At 37.4% G+C, this 19191-nt stretch overlaps 1 protein-coding gene and 1 pseudogene across 1 annotated transcript in view; both read left to right on the forward strand.

The window, feature by feature from the left end:
• The window catches only part of DGKK (diacylglycerol kinase kappa), a 163658-nt gene that overhangs the window by 13260 nt on the left and 131207 nt on the right, over positions 1–19191 (forward strand). The gene's annotated exons all lie outside the window — the stretch shown is intronic.
• On the forward strand, positions 7015–7473 carry LOC106006048 (annotated as a pseudogene).

The raw sequence follows: 19191 nt of genomic DNA on the forward strand, positions 1-19191 counted from the left end.
TTTAAAATTTGTGCTCTGCCTGCATCCAGGAAGGATATGAAGTATCCTACAAAATTAAACACATATAGAACAGGACAATTAAGCTCAAATAAAAACAAGACAATACCAGCTCAATGCAGTGGTGAATGAGACTTTAAACTAATACATTTTAGTTATAATAAACCCCAATTACACATTTAACTAGCAGTACTTTTGTTTGCTGCCTTTGGTGCTTGAAGGACTTTGGGGAATGATCTGAATGACTCAGGCCTCACAAAGTTGGTATCCAAGGAAGTTGAGCTGATGCCTCATTTTTATGCGATACATCTTCCTGTAGCAAGCTGCAGCAACCACAAAATGACAAACTAAAGGTTGCCAGGATTGTGGTATAGGTGTTAATTAACTGTCCTAGAAGGCTGAGGCTTCAGTTATTTTGGTGTGCCTGCATTATTCTAATATCACAATGCATGTGTCTGAGAGGCACATAAGTATGGGATTTCTCAAATAAAATAGTATTTCCAATAAAATTTCTCAAAAAAATCCAAACAGTAACTGGTTCAATAGTTTGGACTCTTTCTCAGATTGGGAATTGCTTCACGTTGGTTCTAGTCATAATTCCACTCTACATAGTTGTACAATATGGGATAAATTGCTTAATCTTTCCATGGTTTAGCTTTTGTGTCTCTTAAGTGAAGCCAATAATGTGCTGTTGACTCAGCGCAGCTTAGCAGTCTCCTCCAGCAAGTCTTCACTGCTATCACATCCCAGCTAGGCACCCTTCCTGTAGACTTCCATAGCATCCTACACAAACTTCTGCTTCTCAGTTGCCAAATATACTGAGATTATCAGCTTCTGTATCCCATTAGGGCTGTAAGGATAAGGTCCTTAGGACCTAACATGCTGTCCACCTTTCAATAAATTGTGGCTAAACTACTTTATAAAATTTTGACATTCCCAATCAGAGAAAGACAACTATCATATAATCTCCCTGATATGAAAAAGTGGAGATGCAACATGGGGGGGTTACAGGGGTAGGAGAAGAATAAATGAAACAAGATGAGATTGGAGGGAGATAAACCATAAGTGACTCTTAATCTCACAAAACAAACTGAGGGTTGCTGGGGGGAGGGGGGTTGGGAGAAGGGGGTGGGGTTATGGACATTGGGGAGGGTAGTGCTATGGTGAGTGCTGTGAAGTGTGTAAACCTGGCGATTCACAGACCTGTACCCCTGGGGATAAAAATATATTATATGTTTATTAAAAAATAAATTAAAAATTTTTTAAAAATTAAAGTTTTGACATTTCAAATTTTATCCAAAATAGATTTTTATTAATTACAGGAAAAACTTTAACTTGTTTTGCCAATGCCTCTGATCAGATTAGCACACTGATCTTGAAAATGGTTTGATCAAGAAAGAGAATATGGAGTCTCTACTTAGACACAGGAAACTCTTAAAAGCCGCCTTGTTTCCAATTAAAAGGAGCAACTTCTCCCTAAAATAAGATAAACAACTTCTGTCTTTTCAGCTGGGAAAGAGCACCACATAAAGTTTTATAGTTTGTATACTATATAAGCCCGCCATGTCTAAGGGGACACTTTTCATAAAGTAAGCATATATATATATATATGCTTTATGAAAAGTAAGCATATATATATATATAATATATATAATATATATATATTTTAAATATATATATATATTTTTTTCTTCCACCAATTTTCCTGCAGATGGCAGTCAAGTGCCTTGTGCTAACAAAATTGGTATATTATGACAATTTTCTGACAAATGGAAGGAAAATACCTTTAGCAAATGGTGCCTTTTCCTGATGTTCCCAGTGGTGTGTTGTGGGCTGATCCAGCTACTAATTCTTTGCATTTAAATACAATGTCCCCCTTAGCAACTCTCTCAAAGCTTATAAACCATATGCTTAGAACCAATTTCCAAAAGCATCTATTTTATTCCATAACACAATTAACCTGAGCATCATTTTAAAACAGAAACCTACAACTGCTTGAAAAAGGAATTTTCCGGGACACAGACATAGTCAGGCATACATCCACAGATGCATACTGGTACATTTACTCCAGGAACTAAGTATATATACTTCAATAGCTGAACAGCCTGGTAAGTAGATATACGCACATACAGCTTAGCTGGATATTGAAGCATGTAAAGGAGGAGGTTCTGGTTGCTTGCTTTGGTACTAACCTCTTGCTCAGTTTTCCTATTTAATATATTTTCATTATGTCTCACTCCTACAGTCCATGAGTTCCCCCAAATTTGCATGATCTTTTGTGAGTTCAATTCAACATACCTTTCTAAGGGCTTACTAGTGTCAAAGAACTGTGCTAAGTAGATAAAGGAACCCATTTCATCTTGGAAGACTGTTTGAAGGTGGTTAGATCTGAAGTGTGTCTGAAAATTAAGTAGGACTTTGATAGGCAAACATGAAAAAGGAGAGAAAAGACAGAGGGAGTACCCTAAGCATAAACATGGAAGAGGTGGAAAGGACAATGCTCTCTGATAATCCCACAGAGACTAGATATGGTAGGAAGTTTTAGTGTATCAGGAGGAAAGGCTGGAGAAGCCAGGTGGGAGCTAAAATGCAGAGGACCTTGAATACCAGGTGAAGGAATATGTGATCGATTCCTTAAACAGTGGAGAACTGTGAAAAGTTTTTGATTGAGAGTAACATGACTACGTTTGGATTTAAGAAAGCTATCAATATATAGGATGGGCTAGATAGGGCGACTCTAAGGGATGGGACATCAGTCTAGGCAAGAGATGTTGAGGCCCTAAGGCAATCAGGATGGGAAAAAATGGAAGAGATGCTAACAGGATTTTGTTTGTAACTGATTGGGTGTGGACGATGGGCAAGATGAGCAGAAGACAACTTTGAACTTATGAGTCTGGCATTGTTAGAATTATAGAGATCAGGACAAGAGTAGACTTGGGTAGTAGCTAGAGGAAGATTATGAGTTCAGTTTTGGAAGATTTGAATTTGAGGTGCTGGTGAGGCCTGTGCTCAAGACAGTGATTATAGAAAGGCAAGAACTGAAGGGTTAGAGGACTGGAGGACTGTTTGAAAACAATGCCCCTGGATTGAAAACAATGAAGTGAAGTTAATAGAATCAGATAATGGAAGAGAAACAATAAGAACAAATTCTTTTTGAGAAAATACACAGAGGAGAAAATACTGATGTAGAAATTGAAGTTTTGGAAGAGAAGGGAGAGATAAGAGAAAAGAGAATGTGTACTTTTTAAAAAGGAACATTTTCTTTTAAAGTGTTGATTCTGAATAATTTTTTAAACAACTTCTCTATCCTCTCCTTTGGCTATTCTGTTGATGAAAACCCTCTGAATGGTATTGAAAGGACAGAAAATATTGTTAATGTGTTGTTTTCAGACTGAATGCAAGTAGTTCTTCTCCCATTACCCAAGTCTTTATTTGTAAGCCTCAGAATATAGTGTGTTTGGGGAAACCATTAAGAAAGGTTAATAGTTACCTAATTATTAAGGGGAAAGCAAGAGAACATTTTTCTTATGTTAACATAATAAGAAGAAAATATTGTCCTCTACATCAAAGATTCTATTTTAAAGCTCTTTGCACATAGTACGCACTTAATAACTTGAAATAACAAGAACCACAAAGCAGTCTTATATGTATAATGATACTAAAAGATCTCCAAAGACAGTAAACTAAGACATCTTAAGGTATTATAAGATTTTCTCTGAATATGTTGAGAGGAGATACGGACTTTCTTAAAGAGAACTATTCTTACCAGGTGACCTTGGTCTTTTGGCAGCGAGGTAAATAATAAGCCACTTAAAATCACTCCAGACAGTGGAGGAAACACATGGAATTCCAGACAGAATAACCAGAGAAGAAACTGATAAATGTTTGAAAGTGTGAGCTGAAGTCTTAGTAGGTTCCTAGCTCTTTGCCAGTTGGTGTGGGGAAAAAAGGTAGATAGGAAGTCTGCGATTTTATTTGGGAAACAAAACATGTATACTGGAGACAGGTACATAACAATACAAGGAAATATATTATTATATTTCAGCATGTGTAGCACAGAAAATAATGCTATAGAAATATAAAAGAGGAGCAATAAAGGATGAATTAGTTTGGGAAGGCTTCCTGATGGAGGTGAGATCAATTGAGTTTAGATCTGGGAGCAACATACAGAGATTTGGAAGCAGCCAGGACTCTATTCAACTGATATCAAAGAGCTTTTAGAGAAAATCAGAGGGATTTGGACTCTATTCTGTATAGCAGGACATTAAGGTTCTTGAATAGGAGAGTAACATAATTAAAGAAAATTTTCTAAGATATATATTATGACAATAAGAAGGATAGATTGGAAGAGATAGGAGGCAGGGAGATTAGGCTGTTATAAAAATCCAGGTGAGAGATGAGGGTGGCCTGATTATTGCAAGTGGTGATGATCACTCATTCATCTAAAATCATTTATTGAATACGTATTCTGTGTCAGACACTGTGCTGATAACTGTAATTTACCTGAAGGAAATTATAGCCAAGCAAAGGAAATAAGGCCAAGTATACAAATAACTACAATCACAAGGAGAAAAATGATACTCATTTTAATACAAAAGAAACTCTGAGTTCAAAGGAGATAAGAAGTGATTGGACCCTGGTAGAATGGGGTAGACTTGGGTTCAGAGATGAATTAAAGTATATTCCAGAGTTTTTCTTACTTGGGGGGAAGTACCAGAAGGAGTGATAAGAAGGGCAAACAAAAGAGTGTGAGCAAAGGTACTAAGGTGAGAAAACACCGTGTTTGGGAAGCCAGAGGATGTAGATCTTCAGGGATACAGATAGAAATGTAGAACTGGGAGAAAATGGGGATAGAACAACTGATTTGGGGGGTGGTGAGTAAGGAGGAAAGGAAATCATTAAGTGAGAAGCATGAGAGATTAATAATTTCTAATTTTCTTTCCACTTTGCAACTCACCTTTTTCTCAAACTCAGTCTGGATTCTTTCTTGGTGACATCCAGGGTCCAAGATGCTTTTGTTTCATTTCTGGACTACCCACTTCTACATACTATCTTTCTCTCACATGAGAGTATAGGCTCCTGCTTGATGTTCAGAGATACCCTAATCTGAGAAAAGAAATGATTCACCTATGGATTTCATACAGGGTCTGTTTCTATAGTAAGCAATATCTACATACAATCTTTGGTATTTAAGAGCATCTTCTAGTCTCAGTTTTGCTACTGTATATTCATGTTTGGTGTGCCTTTAGAAGGTATTGTTGTGCATGTGAGGAACACTATTCCTAATCAACTTTCTCTGCTTGCTTATAATACTAAAATTTCAGATTGAGCTTTCAGAGACCTTGCCCAATCACTCATGTTATAGCCCTAAAAAGCAGTGGTATTTCTAGACTACCTCTTGATTTTTGTATTATACTCCACAATTTTCTAAAATACTTCCACATTTCCCATATCCCATGTCTTTAGATCCTCACCCCAACCCTGTGTGTGATATTGACTTTATCCCCATTTTGCAGATGAGAAAACTGAAGCTAAAGGACACTTGAATTAAGAATTGGAGTCAAGATTCAAGCCCAAGTCTCCTGACTCCAAAACCAGTCCCTAATCCATGCAGGCCAGTTAGTACAAGGTTTTCAAAGCAGCCCTTTTGATCCCAGAAATGATCTAGATTCCTCTAAACAAAGTGGGAAAATGGAGGCCACCTGTCTTCATTTCAGGACTAATTACCTTTGTTAAAGCCAACCAAGTCCACAAGCTTAAGATAAGACAAGATTTTTGGGTGGTTGTAATGTTGGTTTTTTTTTTTTTTAATGCTGAAAATTGCTTTAGATGCTTATAATGATGATTCATTATGTAAATAATTGGGGACTTCCTGAGGTCAGAATCATCAAAATGTTCTGTAATTCTTAAGAGATTAAAAACACACCAGTCTAGTCATTTGGCCCCAGAATTGAGATTTAAGGGGTTGATTCTATTCCTAGCATGCCTCTATGATTTGAGGTAAATCCTTTAACCTCTCACTTTTTATTTACCCATTTGTAAATAAGCATATTTCCCATTATAGAATATCTGGGAAACACTTTAAAATTCTAGGCTCAAAAGTATTTCAAAGCCTTATAAGTTCCTTAAACCTCTTTATACAGCTTTAAAATGACTGTGACATCAATACAAGGTGGAATTATTTTGTTAAAAACAAGTATATGGAGACAGGGTTAAAGCACAGATTTCTGCCTGCCGACTACTGTTTCTAATAGGCACGGCTCAGGTCTGTGTTCCACTTTCACCTCCACCACAATGTGGTCTTGCCACTGCTAGTGGGATCATTTTGCATCCCACCTCCTACAGGGTCATAAATCACTAAGACTGATATCCGTGGGTGCAGATTTTTCTATAGTAGAACACCAGTGAAGCAGGGTAATTCTCTAATTTCATTTCCTCCCTTTGAAGGCTGGATTATGTGGAAGGGAAAATATTTTAGACTATAATACAATATTCCTCTGTCCCATGCCTTAATGTCCCTGTATATAAAATGGAGCTATTAAGATCTGCTTATACCTGCAGAGAGGATGGTGTGAGATTAACCGTGGGAATTGCAGTATAAAATAGAGGGCTTCAAAGTCAGACACATTTGAGTTGAAATCCCAGCTCTGTCATTTCTTATCTCTGTGACCTTGGGCAAAGACCCTTGCTCACCTCTCTCAGTCTTACTTTTCTCATTTTACACATGAGACTAATAATTCCTACCTTGTAGTGTTGTTCTAAGGATCAATGGCTTATCAAGAGTTTAGTTCAGTACATGGCAACTAGTTGGTTCTTTAAAAAATGGTAATAGTAGGGGCATCTGGGAGGCTCAGTCATTGAACATCTGCCTTTGGCTCAGGTTGTGATCCCAGGGTCCTGGGATGGAGCCCTGCTTCGGGCTCCCTGCTTCCCCCTCTCCCACTCCCCATGCTTGTATTCTCTCTCTCATTGTCTCTCTCTATCTGTGTCAAATAAATAAATAAAATCTTAAAAAAAATGGTAACGGTAGTTTTCCTTGCCCCTGCCAGCAGAGGTGGCAGCCATTTCCTACTTGGTATCATAGCCACCCTCAGAACACTTGTGAAGCTCAAGATTGTTAAAAAAAAGGAACCAAGAAATCATCCAGCACCAGTCAGACCAATATGTCAAAATTAACCATAATTGGTGAAAACCCAGAAGCACTGACAGTAGAGTGCACAGAAGATTCAAGGACCAGACCTTGATGCCCAACATCAGTTACAGAAGCAACAAGAAAGCAGAGCACACACTGCCCAGTGGCTTCCGGAAGTTCCTAGTCTACCTTAGGTGCTGCTGATGTGCAGCAAATCTTACTGCGCCCAGGCTGCTCACAATGTCTCCTCCAAGAACCACCAAGCCACTGTAGAAAGAGCAGCCCACTTGTCCATCAGCGTCACCAATCCCAATGCCAGGCTGCGCAGTGAAGAAAATGAATAGACAGCTTATGTGCATGTTGTGTTTGTGTTAATAAAAACACAAATCTATTTTTTAAAAGGTAACTGCTACCATGTGAAAGACACTGATTTTGCTTCAAGCAAGTGCAGTGTGTGTGTGTAATGTATATATGTGACTGCCTCTGCTTCCCTTCTCTTTTTAAAAGGATGAGTGTGCCATCCAAAGCAAACTGAGAAGAACAAGGGTGGCTACCATTGCTTCTTAATAATATATTTTAACATCAGAGTCATATACTCCCTTTATTTACTGATGTTTTCTTCTTCTGGTTAAGGGGTATGTCAAGATAGAGTCTTGCAATTCAAGTCAACAAGTATTTTGCTTTAAAAAATTTTATTGTGATATAATTGACATACAACATTACATTAGTCTCAGGTATACAACATAATGATTCCATATTTGTATATATTGCAAAATGATCACCACAATAAGTCTAGTTAACATCTGTCACCATATACTGTTACAACATTTTTTTCCTCCAGTCAACAAGTATTTTTGAGCATGTCGTATGTGCCCCTCTGACTTAAGTTCTCTCCTCTTGCCCGGATTTCATTAATATTAATTATTTACAGAATTTCCTAAGTTTTTAGTTAATAATGATTTCAATCCCTCCTGACACCTGACTACCCATATCTCTCAGGACTTTTTTCCCCAGAAAAGCAGAAATTTTAATTCAAAAGCAATTTTATGTGTGAGTGAAGGAAGAGAAAAGAACCCCCAAAAAGCTGCAGGGAAAAACTGATACAGCTGCAGCAGTCTGTCTCTGCAGGCAGCCTGCAGATTATATATATATATATATATATATATATATATATATATATTATATATATATATATTTATATATATATATATATATATATATATTTATTTATTTTCATTCACTCTCCAGGGTGCACAGAATTGGCACCAATTTAATTTATGCTTGCCTCTAGCAAGAATGTTGATAACACTTGAGTGATCTTCCTTCAGTTATCAAGGATAATGAACTTTCATGATCAAAGAACGAGAACTTGCAGTCTAGTGTTAACTTTATTCCAACTTTTGAAGAAGTTGCTGCAGAAACTTAAGCCCCGAAAGAGGCGCTTTTCATTTGGAGGCCCTCCCAGGGAGATATTTTAAGCAGATAGTAGAAGTACTAATTCAATATCTACATAGGATTTTTCCCTTTAGGTGGAGGACTAAAGAAATGTGATTAGATCTCAAAGCTCCTTTTATCATTTTTTTCACCTAGACAGAAAAGAAAAATTTAAAAAAAGAAAGAAGAAAATGAATTTTTGTGTTGCTTTTCCCTCACCCCTTTCAATAAAAATTGTTCTGAAGCTGCTACCAAAGAATACTGACAACTGTATTTTCCTGGTATTGCTTTGTAATTTGATGTTATAGCATAGCAAACATGGCAGACACAATCTCTGCCTCAGGCACATGTCTGATACATGGATTTCTATCCATGAGCCAATGTGGAGGGAATAAGTCTGTTCTGTTTATGCACTGATGTTACAACATTTGTTACTATTAAGAGACTTGAGCTCTGACATTGAGTTTGGCTGCTTTGAGAAGGTCTCTAAGATCCTAAGGCTCCTCATAATGGGTGACATCATATATAACCAACTCTCCATCATTAGGTGAAATGAAGACAGATTTGGGTATTTAATTTATAGTGCCAAGTCATCTTGAGATTTCATGAAAGAGGTTCATGGTGGAGCATGTCTCTTGTCCTCTGGGAAATTCTTAAACTCAGTAGTTTAAAAATAACCTTTGAATTTCAGGAAAATTCATTTAGATACTGCTGTGGTTAAGTGGTTGTGTTTGCTAAGCACACACCTCAGAGGATAGGCAAATTATAATAAATGGCAGTAGAGAGGCAGCATTGCACTTCTGGGAAGCGTAAAGCTAATCCAGTTTATGTGTCATCCTGCAACTGGATCAAGTTCTGTGCATAGATGACAGTCAGTGGAAATCTGCCACTTAAAGCTCACCAGTGGAACAAAGTGGGCAGTATCAAAAGTCAGGGCAGCAACATCTGAGTTTCCATCATACCTCCACTTAACCTGTGTTGGCACTATGTAGATTATAAAGATTATTAATTATTAATATCATGTATTAATATTAATGTATAAATATTAATTATTATTATAAAGATTATTAAAGCTGGAAACTCAACAGTCAGTATACAATGAGGTGAGGTCATCAGAAGCCTAGAGAATAGATAAAGAGAAGCTTCCAAAACACACTGAAACATAGCATGACTTGGCCTTGGATTTCTAGAACATGAGAGTATGCTCCCAGTCAGGAGCTCTCAGAAGCAGAGTATCTTTTTACATATTGAGCCAAATCTTATCTTAGTTGCAAATGTATACAAAACACCTGGCATGAGGTAGATACTCAGTGGATAAGGCTGGCCCCAAGCATAGGGTTTGGTTTAGAGAGTTTTCCCACACTGATTATTGACAACCATTTATAAACACAACTCATCATCACTTGCACCTGTACTACATTCCAGCATAAAGGACAATATGCTCCATGTTTTTCAAGTCCAAAAATCAGAAGTCCATATACACATTTTCTATGATTTAGGGAATGGAAGAAGAAAAAAAAAAACCACATAAACCTAGTCATTCTTTCTAGGCTAAAGTCAACCCTAGAAACTGACTCCGGATTGCCAGAGGGAGTTTTATGGGAAAAGTATAGTATAGCTGGAGAAGTCAGGCATAAAAGCCTTAACTCACTGTAGGATCTGTTAAATTATTCTATGCTCTACATGTGTCTGAGCAAGGGCAGGCATAAATGGTAGCACTGGGATGGTTGTGAGTCAGGTCAGATCTTAAGACCAGAGTATTTACTAGCTTTTCTTTATAGGGACCCTGGTAACCAGAATATGTGCATGACCAATTGCATTCTTTGCTCAGAGGCAGAGGATATCTGTTCTCTGCATGTGGCTTCTTTTTAACTCTGAGATAGAGGGAGGAAAGCAAACTAAGTAGTAGTCAGCCTTCTCTCTCCTCAGTGTCTTCTAGTCCAACTGCTATTGAACTCTGTCTTTAACTGTTTTAATTGAGGTTTCCACCACAGCAGACACTTCCTTTGTGGGAGGACTATCGGTGGGTCATGTAGGGGGGTTTCATCACTTTTGGGCAGACCTTTCTTTGTTTCTGCTTAAGGAAAGAGAAAGTGGGAAGAGAGGTAGCTCTAAGTGGGTAAGAAAGTGGGAAGAGAGGTAGCTCTAAGTGGGTAAATCTGAGATGTTGGTATTTCCTGTCTCCTTATGATGACTACCCGGACTGCCATCCTGAGGGATACTTGGGTTTTGGTGTCATGTGTTTTAGCATGCTTGTCACACTCCAGAGCTTGGACTTCCTGCCCAGCAATAGCAGTGTAGTGGTGACTTTAAGAAGGAAGTTGGTTTTTGAAAGATTTTATTTATTTATTTGACAGAGACAGTGAGAGAGGGAATGTAAGCCAGGGGAGTGAGAGAGGGAGAAGCAGGCTTCCCACAGAGCAGGGAGCCTGATGTAGGGCTTGATCCCAGGACCCTGGGATCATGACCTGAAGCGAAGGCAGCCACTTAATGACTGAGCCACCCAGGTGCCCTGAAGTTGATATTTTTATTGAGAAACCAAGCAACTGTTAGCAGCTTGTTGAGGCTATAGGCTGACAGCAATGAACTTCACCTTACCCTGCCCCTGCTCTAGAAGAAAAAGACCTAAGACTCACTATTGTTAAAGATACCACTCAGTTAATTCTAATATCCTAACAATTAATTTTGCCAGGGTGTGAATACAGAGGCACCTCCCCCTTCTTCCCAACTTCACAGTTCCCTGCAGTCCCATTGGGGCAATGAAGACTATTATTCCTAGGGAATCCTACAAGGGGAATTCCAGGTCAGGGAGCAGGATGGGGTCCTTAGCTTTTGTTGGAATACAGTTTTGTTCACTGTTGGGACACCTTTCACAGTGACTCAGAGTAGGTGCCTTATCTTTGAGTCATCACTATTAAGGGATGCTGGTCATCCAGTGTTAATTATGAGCCCTTGATAGTTATACAGACTTTACAGACCATAAGAAGAACAAGAGAATCTATGTGGAAGCTCACTATTCCCTACTTCACCCATTGAGCCACCCAGGCGCCCCTCTAAAACCGTGTTCTGCTGTGAGTTCCATTTTACTGAATTTTATTCATGTTATCTTACTAAAGTAGGTATTTCAAGCATTTGTTGTACATTCGTCTCAAATCTCAATTTCAGGTAAACTGTATACTGTTTCCCCAGGTGCTAAAGAATTTCAGATTTTAGACTTTTTCCCTGTGTATGACCACATAATTTTCAAGGTATAAATTTCACAGATTTATATAACATTATATATATGTGTGTGTGTGTGTGTGTGTGTGTGTCATGGTTCTCTATTTAGTTTTTCTAAATAGAAATAGTATAATTTAAAGAGGAATTGTAACTTTATGAGCTATTTTCCCCTGTTCATATCATAGATAATAAATAAACTCTCCTAGATAATATATTTTGTAGCATTATACTCAGCGTTAGGAGCTGTATTTCTATAGATTCCATAGTAGTACATATACTTTAGTAATTACGCACAAGCAATAAGTTAAAATTCTTCCAGTTAGACCGGTCAGTGTGTGTGCGTGTGCACACATATAAAAGCTTTCAAAGGCATGGAAGATAGCAGAAAGAACTTCATGGGCAATGTTTCTCCAAAGGTGTTATATAATATGCATATAAAAATATGGTACCAAAAACATGATTCATAAAAATAAAAGTTGATAAACCAGACCACATTAAAATGTAAAACTTTTGCTCTGTGACTTTATTAGGAGGATAAAAAGGGAAATTATAGACCGGGAGAAAATATTTTCAAATCACATTTCCAACAAAGGGCTTATTTCTATAACATATAAAGACTCTAAAATCTAAGTATTTAAAAACCATTAGAAAATGGGTAAAAAACAGATATTTCATCCAAGAGAATATACAGATAGCAAATAAGTACCTGAAAAAATCTATGTATGAAAGACTCACAGCAAATATCATCCTCAATGGGAAAAAGCTTGCATCCTTCCCATTGAAATCAGGAACACCACAAGGATGCCCACTCTTACCACTCTTGTTCAACGTAGTATGAGAAGTCCTAGCAACAGTAATCAGACAACGAAGAGAAATAAAAGGTATCCAAATTGGTAATGAAGAAGTCAAACTCTCTCTCTTTCCTGATGACATGATTCTTTATATGGAAAACCCAAAAGACTCCACCCCCAAACTACTAGAACTCATACAACAATTCAGCAACGTGGCAGGATACAAAGTCAATGTACAGAAATCAGTGGCTTTCTTATACACTAATAATGAATTGATTCCATTTACTATAGCACCAAGAACCATAAGATACTTGGGAATAAACCTAACCAAAGAGGTAAAGGATCTGTACTCGAGGAACTACAGAACACTCATGAAAGAAATTGAAGAAGACACAAAAAGATGGAAGACCATTCCACGCTCTTAGATTGGAAGAATAAACATTGTTAAAATGTCTATACTGCCTAGAGCAATCTATACTTTTAATGCTATTCCGATCAAAATTCCACCAGTACTCTTCAAAGAGCTGGAGCAAATAACCCTAAAATTTGTATGGAATCAGAAGAGACCCCGAATCACTAAGGAAATGTTGAAAAACAAAAATAAAATGGGGGGCATCACGTTACCTGATTTCAAGCTTTACTACAAAGCTGTGATCACCAAGACAGCATGGTACTGGCATAAAAACAGACACATAGACCAGTGGAACAGAGTAGAGAGCCCAGATAAGGACTCTCAACTCTATGGTCAAATAATCTTCAACAAAACAGGAAAAAATATACAGTGGAAAAAAGACAGTCTCTTCAAAACTGGTCAGCTATATGTAGAAGAATGAAACTTGACCATTCTCTTACACCGTACACAAAGATAAACTCAAAATGGATAAAAGACCTCAATGTGAGACAGGAATCCATCAGAATCCTAGAGGAGAACATAGGCAGTACTCTCTTCGATATCAGCCACAGCAACTTCTTTCAAGATATGTCTCCAAAGGCAAAGGAAACGAAAGCCAAAATAAACTTCTGGGACTTCATCAAAATCAAAAGCTTCTGCACATCAAAGGAAACAGTCAAGAAAACAAAGAGGCAACCCACGGAATGGGAGAAGATATTTGCAAATGACAGTACAGACAAAAGGTTGATATCCAGGATCTATAAAGAACCCCGCAACCTCAACACCCACAAAACAGACAACCATATCAAAAAATGGGCAGAAGATATGAACAGACACTTCTCCAACGAAGACATACAAATGGCTATCAGACACATGAAAAAATGTTCATCATCACTAGCCCTCAGGGAGATATCACATTACACCAGTTAGAATGGCCAAAATTAGCAAGACAGGAAACAACACGTGTTGGCGGGGATGTGGAGAAAGGGGAACCCTCTTCCACTGTTGGTGGGAATGCAAGTTGGTGCAACCTCTTTGGAGAACAGTGTGGAGATTCCTCAAGAAATTAAAAATAGAAATTCCCTATGACCCTGCAATTGCACTCCTGGGTATTTACCCCAAAGATACAGATGTAGTGAAAAGAAGGGCCATCTGTACCCCAATGTTTATAGCAGCAATGGCCATGGTCGCCAGACTGTGGAAAGAACCAAGATGCCCTTCAACAGACGAATGGATGAAGAAGATGTGGTCCACATACACTATGTAGTATTATGCCTCCATCAGAAAGGACGAATACCCAACTTTTGTAGCAACATGGACGGGACTGGAAGAGATGATGCTGAGTGAAATCAGTCAAGCAGAGAATCAGTTATCATATGGTTTCACTTATTTGTGGAGCATAACAAATAGCATGGAGGACATGGGGAGATAGAGAGGAGGAGGGAGTTGGGGGAAATTGGAAGGGGAGGTGAACCATGAGAGACTATGGACTCTGAAAAACAATCTGTGGGGGTTGAACGGGCACGGGGGGGGGGAGGTTGGGGTACCAGGTGGTGGGTATTATAGAGGGCACGGATTGCATGGAGCACTGGGTGTGGTGCAAAAATAATGAATACTGTTATGCTGAAAATAAAAATAAATTTAAAAATAAAAAAAAAAGAAAAATGTTCAATATCATTAGCCATTAGGAAAATGTAAATTAAAACCACAATTAGATGTTTCTACATGTCTATTAGAATGGCTGAAATTAAAAAACAGTGACACCACCAAATTCTAGAGAGGATATAAAGACACTAGATCACTCATATTATTGGTGGGAATGTGAATTGGTACAGGCACTCTGAAAAATAGTTTGAATGTAAAATGGTACAGACAATCTGAAAAATAGTTTGGAAGTTTCATTTCAAACTAAAAACAGATTTGCCATACAGCCCAGCAATTGAACTCTTGGACACAGATTCCAGAGAAGTAAAAATTTATTTTCAGGTAGAAATGTGTACACATATATTCATAAAAGTTCTTTTTTTAATTGTATTGTTAGTCACCATACAGTACATCATTAGTTTTTGAGGTAGTGTTCCATGATTCATTGTTTGAGTATAACACTCAGTGCTCCATGTAATCCATGCCCTCCTTAATACCCCTCACCAGGCTCACCTATCCCCCCCTTATAAAACCCTCAGTTTTTGTTTCCCAGAGTCCATAGTCTCTCATGGTTTGTCTCCCCATCTGATTTCTCCCCCTTCATTTTTCCCTTCTCCTAATGTCCTCCATGCTATTCCTTTTATTCCACAAATAAGTGAAACCATATGATAATTGACTTTCTTTGTTTGATTTATTTCACTTAGCATAATCTCCTCCAGTCTCATCTTTGTTGATGCAAAATCTGGGTATTCATCCTTTCTGATGGCTGAGTAATATTCCATTGTGTATATGGGCCACCCCTTCTTTATCCATTTGTCTGTTGAAGGGCATCTTGGTTCTTTCCACATTTTGACTATTGTGGACATTGCTGCTATGTTCATAGATGTTTTATTCATATATCCAAACACTGTAAACTACTCAGATGTCCTTCAATTGTTGAATGGTTAAACAAATCATGGTACATGCGTACCATGTAATACTACTCAGCAGTATAACTTTGATGAACCTCAAGGAAGTTATTCTGAAGTTATTCTGAATGTAAAAAGCTAATCTCAAAAGGATACATCCTGAACAGTTCCCTTCATATAACAATTATGAAATAATAAATTAAAGAAACAGAACAGATTGGTGGATGCCAGTGGTTAGGGATGGGTGGGGCAGAGGCAGTAGTATGGCTATAAAGGAGTAGCATGAGAAAAATCTTGTAGTGATGGTACAGTCCAATATCTTGATTGTCATGATGTTTACTCAAAGCTACACCTGTGATAAAATTGCACACACACACACACACACACACACACATCGAGTTTATGTGTAACTGGTGAAATCCGAGTAAGTTCTATGGATTGCACCAATGTCAGTTTCCTACTTTTCATATTGTACTATAGTTATGCAAGCTGGTAATATGGGGGAAGGTAGGTGAAGGGTGCACAGGACCTCCTTCTACATTTCTTGGAACCTTCCTTTGAATTTATAATTATTTCAAAACACTTTTTAAATGTCTAAAAAACCAAGAGTAACATTTTTTGGTTGCTCTATATTTTGTTTTCTATGTAGGGCATACTTATTTTTTTTAACTTTATGTATTAAAAATAATTATTGTATATTAAAAATAATTTCCCATCTTTTCGTGCCTAAACATAGCATGATGTATTTTAAAAAGTGCAGCTTATACTGTAAAAAGATATTAATTCTCTGGCATAAGAATGTGATGGTGAAAATGGGAGGTACTAGAACACAGCTGAAACCAGAGTTTTACAGCCCACTGTTAAACTGTAATTAACAAATTTCATAGTGTTGTTTGTTTAGGATTTTTGTAATAATCAGTCCTCAGTTGTGGCACGATTGATCAAAATATATGTTTGGCTTTTAGAATGTGTTTTATACTTTCACTTAAACGTGGTTATATAAGCCCAGTGACTCCCTATTCCAATCAGAAGACAGATCATATCTCATCTTAGACTCAAAGTACCCAACTAAGGCAGAATGACTGTCTTGAGACTTGAAAAATATATATTTCACGTGCTTTTAGTTCTTAGTTGCTTTAGGTTATTTATTATGTGGTGAGATGGTCTTGTGACATTTACCTTGAGGAAATTAATTAAGCATTTCAATTCAAGAGGACTTTCTTAGGTCTATAGGTTACATTAGACTTTAGAACTCAAGAATAAAGAATGTTATCAATGGACTTTCTCAAGATCCTTTGTTAAATTGTCTTAGTGAGACCCCGAAAACATTTTAATCCAGGAAAATGGTATAATTTTTATTTATTTATATCAGCTTACCAAAAGGTTTATACCTAAGCTAATATATACCTACAAACATAGTCTGGAAAAAAAACCATGCAAGTGGCAATAATATAAACTGAACAGAATCTGTAACACACTTTGACGTTCTTAAATGCTATTGAGAAAAGCTAAACTTGGAGAAGCAAAAGCACTCTAAGTGTACTTATTGAAGCAATGAGTTATAAAAATGATACCCTATGTTCTCATTGCCTTTGTAGGATGCTGAAAGGATAAATCAGGCAGAATATAGAAAATATTGTAAGCCTTATAGAAAATGTAACCTTGATTTTTTTTTCTCATACAGTAAAAGCTTTTATACACTGAATTCTGCCTTCCTGATACCCTTCACTGACATCTTTTCCTCTACCATTTTTCTCTTTGACTCTCCTATCCACTCACTCCAGAACCACCTTTTTTCATCCAAATACCCATATACCTCATTTCAAGCTGTCAATCAACATGTCCTCTTAACCTCTGAATATGCGTTTTGAAAGACTTATATATGTGGGATTCAATTAGAAAATTAAGATAGACTAAAGGGCATCCCAATCCACCTCTAAGTCCTTGAATGAGGAGATGGTATGTGCATATACTTTACCTATTTGGGGGTCAGTAAGATTGTCCTCTTTCATATTTACTCAAGGTTTAGGCAATCTCTGCCTATTCTGCACTCACTTCTCTTCATTAAAAGTGCTCTTAGTTTTCTACCAGTCTCATGTTGGTAGAGCAAATATTTAGTTGCTCCTGTTGAACTGAAAGCTAAGTAGAACAAGCTTTTACTTTCTGTGCATCAAGACTAAAAGGAGGAGAGGAATCTGTTAAGAAAAATAAGAGCAGCCATTTGGAGGGGGTAGCTTAAGTATATAGTTATAAGTATATAGCCATGAACAAGGAGATGGGTTTGTTGACTATGATGTCCACTGTAAATATCTTAAGGTTTTGAAAGGTACACAGATAAAATGAGAAGATGCATTTGCCAGCTTTCATTGTATAACTGTACATTTAGACTTCCCGTGAAAGCCCAAGGCACATAAATGGCAAAGTAGAAAAGAAGGGTTAGAATTTGCTTTAGGTTGGCAGAAGTTGTTATGTAGCTAGCTGTAGACTTCTGGGTTCTGTCCCGTAAAGCCATAGGCTGTGCTAGTTGGTGTGCTGACACTCTGCTTTTAATTGTTTGTTCTGTGGGAAATGATCTTGTGATACTTACCTTTATTTCATGTAACTAGTTTTGAGTTTGCAAGATCAGATGTCTACAAACTAGTCATCTCTTCCTACATAATTGACCTGGAATTAGAATATGCTATCAGAATAGATTGCCACCAGGTAAATGGTGGTGCCTTAGTTATGGCAGATTATAGCAGCTCTTGAATCTATTTCCCATAGTTGTGATTAATGGAATATAACAGAAGAGGATGTTTTCAAGTCAGTCATCCTTTTTGGTCCTTCAAAAATTGCTTTGCTGTTTTAATATAAACATTAGAGAAGATTAGACTCAAATGTCAATGTGCTAAATTTAAAAAGATTAAAAAAAAAAACCACTTGGGTTCACTAATCTGAGTTGTTCTAATCACTACTTACTTCAACACTGATTTCTCTTCCAGACTTGAGTAGCACATTTCTCTTAGCTTACCTTAAATCTTCATATCTACAATCAGAAACCCTTCTGATACTCTAGGTTCTCTTTTTTTGGGGTGTGGGGAGAAGTTAAAAAGTCCCAGCACTATGAGTATGGGCACAGCGGACACAAATTCCTCTATAGACTTAAAATTGATTTTCTATTTATAGGCTTTATTTCCTTCCCCAGTGATCCCTGCTCTGTTATTCATGGGAGGGAGAGAGCCTGTGCTCACATGAACTGATCCTTAAAAATCAAAAGTACCCTAACCTCTGGTAGTAAAGACCCACTGGGTTTGGACAATTAGTATGTAAATGATGCTGTCAAATTTGGGGCAAACACTGATTTCAAATTGAACCCCTCAGTATCCTGTTGCGACCACATATATACTCACACTCACCAAGTCTTGTATTCCAATTTAAGGATCAAAAAATATTACCACCATATCCACAGAGGGAAAAAAGAAATAAGTATTGGATTTGTATGTAGCACTAAGCACTTTCATGTATTCTCTTGAAGATGTGGTATATATACACAATGGAATACTATGCAGCCATCAAAAGAAATGAAATCTTGCCATTTGCGACAACATGGATGGAACTAGAGCGTATCTGCTAATAGTGCACTTGAGTATGCCATATTTCTTTACCAGAGATGACAATAGAAAGTTATACTGCAGG

This window comes from Mustela putorius, unplaced genomic scaffold (assembly GCF_011764305.1).
Source record: "Mustela putorius furo isolate JIRA1106 unplaced genomic scaffold, ASM1176430v1.1 tig00003903_pilon_pilon_pilon, whole genome shotgun sequence".
Classification (NCBI taxonomy): Eukaryota; Metazoa; Chordata; class Mammalia; order Carnivora; family Mustelidae; genus Mustela; species Mustela putorius.